Here is an 11,273-nt window from a genome sequence, read left to right as displayed (position 1 = left end):
GAATCTTTAAGGAGCATCTGGTAGTACTGGAATATCTACCAATAGCATGTCCATCTTTTTGTGATAAATTACAATGGTCACTGTTCAAACATTTATGAAGTATTAAGAAAGTATGAATAGTCCTCAATTTAGATTAGGGACTGCAAAACAACTTTACTAATGATTAGTAAATGGTTTATAAGAACACGTATTAAACATCTGATGAATTATCTCCTGAAACATTATTACATAATATAAAAGTTGTTTTAAAAATGTGTGAATAACGAGCTTACAAAAATAAATATGGTAGTATTGATAAATTAATTATGAATAAACTATTTACTAATCCATTAGAAACTATTTAGTGTGTTAACCAATATCTATAAATGTGAGAATACCGAGCTAAGTAACATTTCACAAATGTTGCCTTAATATCAAATGGTGAGCAAACTGGAAATGCCTTACAAATTGTTTATTACTGAATGTTATAATAAAGTGTTACCCACAATTGGATGTTCTTACATTTTACCATCAACTACTTACACAATACAGCAGTTATTTAGACTTGGACGTTATCTGATATCATGCAGTATTGTACATTTCAACGACTCTACACTTGATGAAGACGTTGTCACAAATGAGCCACTAGAGGGAGATGTTTAACAACATATAGAACGACTCATGACGTCCTCAGAATGTGCAATTAGAACACTTACATACTATTTATCATTAACATGGAACAACCACAGCCTTATGTATTTGGAGTGCACAATCCACAATGACTACAATGTATTTTATAAAACAAGCTTATGCCTTCTCCAATCCATTCCAATCTAATCCAGACAAATCATTCTGTATCAACACCATGTATCAATCATGACAACACTGAGATAAATAATGTTGGTGTATTGTTACATAAAATAATTACAACAATTGTAGAACAAAACTATATCAAACAAATGTTTGCCGAACTAGTGAACCATATTATAGGAACTATAAACGTCTTATCTTCAAAGTTAAAATAAGTTTAGCTGTCACTTTGAACCATGGATAAAAGAAAGCATAAATTATTGGATTAATTAAGGAATTAAAAAGTGCCAGGTAACTGGTGAAATATGATATTAAATGATCACCTATAACAGCAACAACAAAGTAAATTAATAGAGATGGAATCCAAGAAAGGAGATAGTTGAAAACAACAATAGCTAGAGTTTTTGCTGCTTTTCTCTCAGACTTATTTGCCTGTACAGTTTTAACACCAGACTCACTGTTGGTCTCTTTTGAAAATACCTTTCTGGCCTGTGATCTGGCCACCACAAAGATGTTCATATAAAGTGTTATAATAATAGAGCACGGGACAACCATTATAAATGCAATGGAAATGATATTAACCCATGTTATTCCTTCAACAACAACACATTCTGTTAAACACCTACTGGGTGTCTGGAAATTAACAAAGTTTTGTAAAATAACAGCATCGTATATGATACAACAAGACCAGGTAATGGATATACAACAGATAGTTCCTGTTATTGTTATTTTAGAGTGGTACAATAAGGGATCACACACAGCAACATAGCGGTCAATAGATATCAAGACCAAATTACCCAGAGATAAAGAAGTACATAAAAGTAATGAAGAATTGAAACACGCAGAAATATTCCCCAAAACCCCAGCATGATTCCAATATTGCTACAGTCATTACTGGTATCACAATCAGTCCCACCAGGAGATCTGACGCAGCCAGAGAGAATGAGCAGGTTGGTTGGAGTGTGGAGCTGCTTGAAGTGAGAGATGGAGATGATCACCAGTACGTTCAAAAATACTGTAACTGCTGAAATCAATGTGAAGAAGATGTACAGTGTTATGTAGATAGATGTCGATAGAAAAGCCTTTCTGCAAGAAGAGTTTCCGTCTTGAAAACAGTATTGAACATCTTCATGTTTCTCCATTTGTAATAACATGTAAAAATGCTGAGGTCCTGCTCCTGCTTGGTCCTGTGTGTGACCCTGTCAGGTCCGCCTTCTGAGAAACTCTGAGCTCTGCCTCTATATTTATCTCTGATTTACTGACAGACACTCCTCCCCAGCTTCTCTGAAAACACACACACACACACACACACACACACACACACACACACACACACACACACACACACACACACACACACACACACACACACACACACACGCGTGCGCATGTGAGCACATAATTGAACAAACGGTTGGATAAGCAAATCAGTTGTGGAAGCATGATGTAATGTATGACAGGATTGGATGCTTCTGTGCCCACCAAGCCTGTCCTTCAGCCTTACTGATGGTTAGAGATGAAAGAAAGGGAACATTTACTCAAACTAGCTTTTTAATGGGGAAACATGTTATGAATGATGTTTTGGTCACTCAAAGGCTATTTTTGAATGGAAATATGATACATGTGCAGACTAACTGGTTTAGGTGATGTCATTGCTCAGTTTGGACCATATTCCACAACCTCAGGAGAGATGACGGCACGCCACATGTCAGCTGGTCAATGTTTAGGAAATTTGACAGTAGGGAAGTTGATGAAATAACATAAGTTTATGGTGTACATGCTAATAGCAAATGTAATCAAAATAGTGGCATTCCATAGGAACGTTCCATAGACTATAAAAATGTTGATCTGAACTGAATGATTAAGTTGATGCTGCCCTACAAAGGCAAAACGCTATGAATTTGATCTGTTTCAACGGCCAGGTATATTATCTGATTAATGTGGTACTCGTTTCCTGACACAGGAACAAGCCATTTGATCCAAATATATAATGGTGAATCAGAAAGTACTGCATAGATAGAAAAACAAGTATGATTTTGCGGTAAAATAAATGACGTAGTTACTGCTTTTGCCTTTGAAGGTCCTTATGGGGTTTGCACTTTAGCAGACAAAATGAATAGTGGCATTCCATATGAACATTCCATAGACGTTTTGAAATGTCCATCTGAACTGAATTGTGAACTATACTTATTTAAGTTGAGGGAAACTTTGTCTCAGTTAGATCATTGGAACAAATACTATTTGTCAGGCAGAACAACAACACTGTATTCTGACCCAATCACCCAGTGATGTTGATTTCTGGTGTGTTATTCTCTGATTTAAACAGCAAAAGACTAAATGTAATTTCCATTTCATTTAGTTGTATCAATTATCTCCAACGCACTTCTATCAGAACATTTCACACAAAATTACAACTCTTTAGGAATAATTCACGATTTGCCATTTAATCAAGTTAGATCTCCTCAACTGTCACACCCTGATCTGTTTCACCTGTCTTTGTGATTGTCTCCACCCCCCTTTAGGTGTTGTCCATCTTCTCCAATATCCCCTGTGTATTTATACTTGTGTTTTCGGTTTGTCTGTTGCCAGTTAGTCTTGTTTGTCAACCAGATATTTTGCTTCAGCTCCTGCTTTTCCCAGTCTCTCTTTTTCTCGCTCTCCTGGTTTTGACCTTTGCCTGCCCTGCCTCTGTGCCTGCCTGCCGACCTGTGCCTTTGCCCACCTATGGATTATTGACCTCTGCCTACCCTGACCCTGAGCCTGTCTGCCGTCCAAAACGACCGTGAAGCTTAACAGGGCTATGATGTCTCTAACTGTCACGACTGTTGAATGAAGAGGACCAAGGTGCAGCGTGGTGAGCATACATATTCTCTTTATTAGAATAGACGCCGAACAAAACAGTAAACACTACAAAACAAACCGTGAAGCTAAAGGCTATGTGACATAAACAAAGTAAACTACCCACAAAGACAGGTGGGGAAAAGGGCTGTAACGGCGTTCGTCTGTTGAAGGAGAAGCGGACCAAAATGCAGCGTGGTTGTTACTCAGGTTCTTTAATGAAAATGAACTAGACATGAAATAACTTAAACATACAGAACAACAAACGGAACGTGAAAACCTATACAGCCTATCTGGTGAGAACAAACACAGTATACTTCGACCAGGGCGTGGCAAGGGCTGCCTAAGTATGGTTCCCAATCAGAGACAATGATAGACAGCTGTCCCTGATTGAGAACCATACCCGGCCAAAACAAAGAAATAAATACACTGAAAAATGAACATAGAATGCCCACCCAAATCACACCCTGACCAAACCAAAATAGAGACATAAAAAGGCTATCTTAGGTCAGGGTGTGACAGTAACAATGACAACTACCCACACTGAAGGAGGGAAAAAGGGTGTGAAGTATGATTCCCAATCAGAGACAACGATAGACAGCTGTCCCTGATTGAGAACCATACCCGGCCAAAACATAGAAATAAAGAAACATAGAAAACGAAACATAGAATGCCCACCCAAATCACACCCTGACTCAACCAAAATAGAGGCATAAAAAGGCTCTCTCTGGTCAGGGCGTGACATTGGAAGATGCTGTTATGTTCTGCTGCTTCCATATTTTCTAAGGCAGTATTCTGTAACGTACACGCTAGGAGTCAGAAACAGAAGGTAAGTTTAATGACGAGAAAAAGCAGATAAACAAAACGGGAGACACATACTGTCAGGATTTGGCCAGGGTTGTTCCGGTTTTTGGTCACTAGATGCCCCCATTGTGCCTTTTGACCTTTTGTTTTCCCTTGATCCCCATTATTATTTCCACCTGTGCCTCGTTTCCCTGATTGTATTTAAACCCTTTGTTTTCCTCTGTTCTTTGCTCTGTGTTTGTATGTTAGCACCCAGCCCTAGTACTCTGAGAACTCTTGTTGATCCCGGTGGACTCTCTTGTGGAATTCTGTTTTTGTTCTTGTTTGTTTGTTTTTGAGTATCTTTTGAGGCTTTTTGTGCTTTACCTTGTGGATTTACCTTTTTGTCTTGGAGGATTACCTTTGTTCTTGTGGAATTCCTTTTGAGGTTGTGGAGTTACATGTTTTCCTGAAGAACTTCACTTTTTACTTCATTAAATACACCGTCTCAAGTACTGCTGTGTCTGCCTCATCTTCTGGGTTCTGCCGACTATTCGTGGCTCAGTTGGTTAAGTGACTGTTTCTCACTCCGGAGACCTGGGTTCGTAACCGGGTCCTGACACATACTGAAGGTGAACAAAACCATTACTGTCTGATGAATGAGGCTACTGATTGCTGTTTAAAAGGAGAGTAGTCAGGTGGTGATTAATAAGTCCAGGTGTGTGCAACGATGGATGCCAGGTGTGTGCAATGTAGGTTGGCAGGACTGTTGGTTAGCGGGAGTAGGTGTGACAGTGTTAAAATAATAATTACACAATGATTAAGGAAATATATCTAACATTTAATTCACAAATACTATTATTTGTCAACTATTTACAAAGACGTAAGGAAGTGTTGTATTGCAAATATTTAGCTAATGTAACGTTGCATAATGATAGGAGACAGGCGCAGGAATACGAAATAGGTGAGTTTTATTTCTCTACCCAAAATAGTGTACGTCATGGACTTGACGGAGATGAAGCCCAAAACAAACATATATAATTATAACACAGGGCTCTAACCCAAACAAAGCGTGAGGTGTAAACCTCTAATAACTACACGGGACGAGATCCGTAATAACAAGTGCAAACTAACACAGTAACAAGCAAGCCAATACAACAGAGCACAGGTTCTCACAAGACCAACGGACATGGAACAATAATCAACAAGGGCAATGGGAACAGAGGGCCCATATTTATACATTCACATCAGGGGGAATGGGAACCAGGTGTGCGTAATGAGACAAAACAGTCTGTGGTTGGTGGTAATGATCCATTTGATGATGTAGACCTCCTGAACGGGTGAACGGAATGAGCAGCAGTACCACGAGAGCCAGACCGGGTCTCCTGGAGAGAAACCAGGCACCTCACTGCAGTGGCGGTTGGCCTGTTTCTTGTGCTGACGCACGGCCCGCTGGAGACGAGTGTGCACAGCGTTCCAGATTTCCTCAGCATGCCGAAACCACTCTTCCACGCTGGGTCCTCGGTCTGACTCGGATGCCAAGGTGCCTGGGCTGGCTGATATCCCAACACACACTTGAAAGGAGTAAGTTTAGTGAAGGAGTGGCGAAGGGAATTCTGCTTGTACTCAGCCCAGGGTAGAAAATCTGCCCACTCCCCCAGCCGGTCCTGACAGTACACCTCATAAACATGCCCACTTCCTTATTGACCCTCTCCACCTGCCCATTTGCTTGAGGACGGTACCCGGAGGTGAGACTGACCTTGACCCCAGGCGTTCCATGAACGCCTTCCATACACGTGAGGTGAACTGAGGGCACGGTCTGACACAATGTCCTCTGGGATCACGTAGTACCCGAAGATCGTGAGTCAAAGAGCCTGCGCGGTTTGCATGGCCGACGGGAGCCAAGGCAGAGGAAGGACGCGACAAGCTTTGGGAAACCGGTCCACAATGATGAAAACGGTGGTGTTCCCCTTGGAGGGGGAAGGTCAATGACAAAGTCCATCGATTAACATGTACGCCGAGGAACTTAAAAACTTTCCACCTTCTCCACTACTGTCCAGAAACGCGTGTAGGCCCCGCCGCCTCTACATCGACTTCAAGGACATGGGCTGGCAGGACTAGAACGTCATTTCTCAAGGTAGTAACCCTTTAAAAGTAATGTTCAGTTAAATTATGTATTTAACTTAGAACTCCCCATCCCGGATCCGGGATCGTGACTTCTGCTCAAGCTCATTACCATAACGCAACGTTAACGATTTCTGAAAATCGCAAATGAAATGAAATAAATATGCCTGTTCTCAAGCTTAGCCTTTTCTTAGCAACACTGTCATCTCAGATTTTCAAAATATGCTTTTGAACCATAGAAAATCAATAATTTGTGTAAGAGTGTTGATAGCTAGCTTAGCATTTAGCGTAGCATTTAGCACGCAACATATTCACAAAAACCAGCAAAGCAATCAAATAAAATAATTTACCTTTGAAGAACTTCAGATGTTTCAATGAGGAGACTCTCAGTTACATAGCAGATGTCCAGTTTTTCCTGAAAGATTCTTTGTGTAGGACAAATCGCTCCGTTTTGTTACTACACATTTGGCTACCGAAACGAAACGAAAATTCTGTCACCTAAACGTCAAACTTTTTTTCCGAATTAACTCCATAATATCGACCGAAACAATGGCAAACGTTGTTTGAATCAATCCTCAAATAATTAGTTAGTGGCAGAAGACCAATGAGAAATTGTCACTTAAAAACTACAAAAGAACGAGAGTAGAAAATAGAATACAACAAATGAGAAAACCACAATCGATATAGTATTTGCTGCTTTTTTCTCAGACTTATTTGCATGTACAGTTTTAACACCATACACATTGGCTGCCTCTTTTGAAAATACCTTTCTGGCCAGTAATCTGGCCACAACAAATATGTTCATATAAAGTGTTATAATAATAGAGCTTGTCTCCCGCCTGTCCTGCGCTGCCGGAGTCATCCTTCACTCCTGCGCTGCCTGAGTCTCCCGCCTGTCCGGTGCTGTCGGGGCTGTCGGAATCTCCCGTCCATTAGGGACCCATTGCTAGGGTCCCCGGTCTGAGGTCGGCTACGAGGGTCGCCGCTTGAAAGAGGCCACGGAGGTGGTGAAGGAGGCGGACAAAGACTATAGTGGAGTGGGGTCCACGTCCTGCGCCAGAGCCGCCACCGCAGACAGACACCCACCCAGACCCTCCCCTATAGGTTTAGTTTTTTTTTTGAGGGGGGTACTGTCAACAAAAAGCTGTGAAAATTCGCAGCCTCCCTAAGAGTTAATGAGGAGACTCTCAGTTAGATAGCAAATGTTCAGTTTTTCCCAAAATATTATTTGTGTAGGAGAAATCGCTCCGTTTTGTTCATCACGTTTGGCTCAGAAAAAAAAAAAAAAAACGAAAATTCAGTCATTACAACGCCAAACTTTTTTCCAAATTAACTCCATAATATCGACAGAAACATGGCAAACATTGTTTAGAATCAATCCTCAAGGTGTTTTTCACATATCTATTTGATGATAAATCATTCGTGGCATTTGCCTTTCTCATCTGAACCAAATGAAAAGTGAAAAGTGCATGCAGCTGGAGATTGCGCAATAATTTCGACGGAGGACACCAAGCGGACACCTGGTAAATGTAGTCTCTTATGGTCAATCTTCCAATGATATGCCTACAAATATGTCACAATGCTGCAGACACCTTGGGGAAACGACAGAAAGTGTATGCTCATTCCTGGCGCATTCACAGTCATATAAGGAGACATTGGAATACAGCGCATTCAAAATCTGGGGCATTTCCTGTATGAAATTTCATCTTGGTTTCGCCTGTAGCATTAGTTCTGTGGCACTCACAGAGAATATCTTTGCAGTTTTGGAAACGTCAGAGTGTTTTATTTCCAAAGCCGTCAATTATATGCATAGTCGAGCATCTTTTCGTGACAAAATATCTTGTTTAAAACGGGAACGTTTTTTTATCCAAAAATTAAAAAGCGCCCCTTATATCGAAGAAGTTAACTTGAAATGAAACCACTTTATGGAAACATTTGAAAGGTGAAATATCTGAAATTGTAGCTAGCTAGACTATCTTACGTCCTTGATGGACACATCTCCTGTCGGATGCCATTGTTGCCCTTAGTTTGAAGATGTAATCCAGAGACAGGTGTTTTCTCCATCTCAATAGCTATCATACTCAAATTCCACTGACCCCAGAAAGTGGGGAGCTTACACATAACGTTAGCGAGCCAGCCAACCAGCTAACGTTAGCTAGCTAACAGTACACTTTAAAATTGGCTTATGCAGTTTTAATACGCAATAACAAAAATAAAAGCCACCTTAGGGATATTAACTAGACATACAGACCAGCTCAAATTGAAAGTAGTGTGCTATATGGCAGACCAATCCAAACTCATCTCTCGGCATGTCCAGCCCACTCATTATCTCAGCCAATCATGGCGAGCAGGATGGTTGTGGTGTTTTTCTGTGGCTGAACCAAGTAGGCACATGAAAGTTCACATGTTCGAGAACGCATTTGGTAAAAAAGTTTACGTTCAAATGGCTCTCCTGTGACCCGCGACATAGTGACCCGTGACATATGCCTAGTTTACTGAAACATGTGACATATATTAACTCCAAATGTAGTCTGAACATTGTAATATGGCATAGCTGGTTTGACTATCTTGATATTAATGAACTGCCTGGTAGAGTTCAGTTATTTCCAAAATGAACATAAAGTTGAGAATAAACTATTGGAAATTCCCATTTGAGTTGTTAGTAATAGGAATTTAAGATTAAATCATTTTTTCAATATGTTTTTCAAGGAGAGACAGTTAAAGGTATAAAGAACCATGATCGTACGGTTCTAATTGAAACATTCATGGTGCCATAAAGAACCCTTTCATAAGGTTTTATAAAGGTTCAGGGAACTGGTGACAGGTTGCCACTTATCAAACCAATCAACTGTGTTGCACAGGTGGAGCTCCAAACTGAGGTTTTGTTTCTGAAAATGTTCGACCACAAGCTAGCTATCATAAGAAAGGAAACTATTGGTGATTGTTAGATGCCACTCAAACACAAACTCTCATTCTGGATTTCTTTAGACTTCCAATAGTCAAGACAATGAAATAAGATTCGGAAGGATGACCTCGTAAAACTACAGGAAACATCACGGCATATGTCATTTTGCCAGTGCATAAGAGAATTGACTGTATGACAGTTGAAAAGATGGCATATCTTTATGCAGTATGCGCTCACGGTATACCATAGGAACATTCCATAGACTTGTACAAATGTCCATCTGAACTGAATTATGAAATAATGATTCAAGTTGAGGGAGACAGTTACATCATTGGGACACATAATGTTTGCCGGACATCACCTTGCACAGTATTCTGACCCAATCATATTGTTTCCATAGTTTGTTATTGTCTCAGATTCCAGAAAGACCTGTTAGCACAAACATGCAAGGCTCTGTAATAATGACACATCACTCTACCAATTAAAGGTATCGAACAAGAACACACACACAGAAACACACACACACACACACACACATACACACACATTCATCTAGTACACTGTGATTTCATATAACATCAGCAACACTCATTCTTCGTTCTGTGAATGACGTCCAAAACTCTAAGGAATTCTACCAATTAAAGGTGTTGGAGACACACTAAGGATTTCCTCCAGGGCCCTAATAAGGCCCCAATACAGCATAAACATTCAAAGTGAACCTAAGTACAGCTCTATTGTCATTTGTGTGATCACAACTTCCATTAGGCCTCAGCCTCAGTACAACCCTCACCCCTAAACTAGTCTTCCCTGCACAGGTCAAGAATCCCACCACTGAATCATGACTCACAGGAGGGATCTGAACCGTGGTATCCTGAGTGGATAACCAACATCTTAACCAATAGTAAAGAGGAAAGTCCCTCTTGGACCGAGGGTGACACTGATTTAGAAGTTCCAGGCAGGGCTATCTCATCACCAGAGCATGAGTCTGACTCACCTCTGCTACAATTTTCTATTTTAGTCATTGAGTAGATAAGGGGGGTTGTGCCATTAATCAAGATACTCATGAAGAGGTAGGTTTTCAGACTAAACCTCCCTAAACTCACTCAAGTCTCAATCCTACATGCACACTATAGTGTTTCTGACAAAAAACAAGACCTTTTGGGATATAAAGAAGGACTTTACCTAACAAAACGACCATTCACTTTGAAGCTGGGACCCTTGGGATTGCAAACAGAGGAAGATATTCAGAAGTAAGTTATTTATTTCATCGCTATTTGTGATTTTGTGAAGCTTGTGCTTTCTGAAAATATGTTGAAGTGGAGCGCCGTCCTCAGACAATCGCATGGTATGCTTTCGCTGTAAAGCCTTTTTGAAACTGGACAACGCCGTTGGATTAAGAAGGCTTTAAGCTTTTAAATGATATATTCATGAATGTTTAATGTTATGATTATTTATTTGAATCTTGCTCCTTCCAATTTCTCTGGATGTTGTCGGCTGGTGTCCCGCTAGCGGGATGCCTATCCCTAGAACCAGGCTCATCAAGGAGGTATTAGTACAACTATGCTGGGAATCCCCACACAACCCCTCTCCATTCCCATGGACGTCAAGGCGTTGGATGGGTGATCTATTTGTAGTCACCCAGGTCACGTATCCCTTTAACCTGAGATTGTCGGGTAATCACAGTGAGTTTATGTAGTTCCTTCCTGCCGAATCCCCTCATGCATCCATAGTTTTTGGGTTTTCCAAGCCAAAGAGGCACAATCTACTGATTGACTGGTCTACTGGTTCTATCCTGGGTTGGAGCCTGTTTTGCCATGGGCATTGCCTGAAGTCG

At 40.7% G+C, this 11,273-nt stretch overlaps 1 pseudogene; it reads right to left on the bottom strand.

Annotated features, from left to right (window-relative positions):
- Positions 1-436: 436 nt before the first annotated feature.
- On the bottom strand, positions 437-1,995 carry LOC127920530 (trace amine-associated receptor 8c-like; annotated as a pseudogene).
- Positions 1,996-11,273: the final 9,278 nt, after the last annotated feature.

The sequence above is a fragment of the Oncorhynchus keta genome, unplaced genomic scaffold, assembly GCF_023373465.1.
Source record: "Oncorhynchus keta strain PuntledgeMale-10-30-2019 unplaced genomic scaffold, Oket_V2 Un_contig_19828_pilon_pilon, whole genome shotgun sequence".
NCBI classification, from domain to species: domain Eukaryota; kingdom Metazoa; phylum Chordata; class Actinopteri; order Salmoniformes; family Salmonidae; genus Oncorhynchus; species Oncorhynchus keta.
This window is presented reverse-complemented; position numbering and strand designations above follow the sequence as displayed.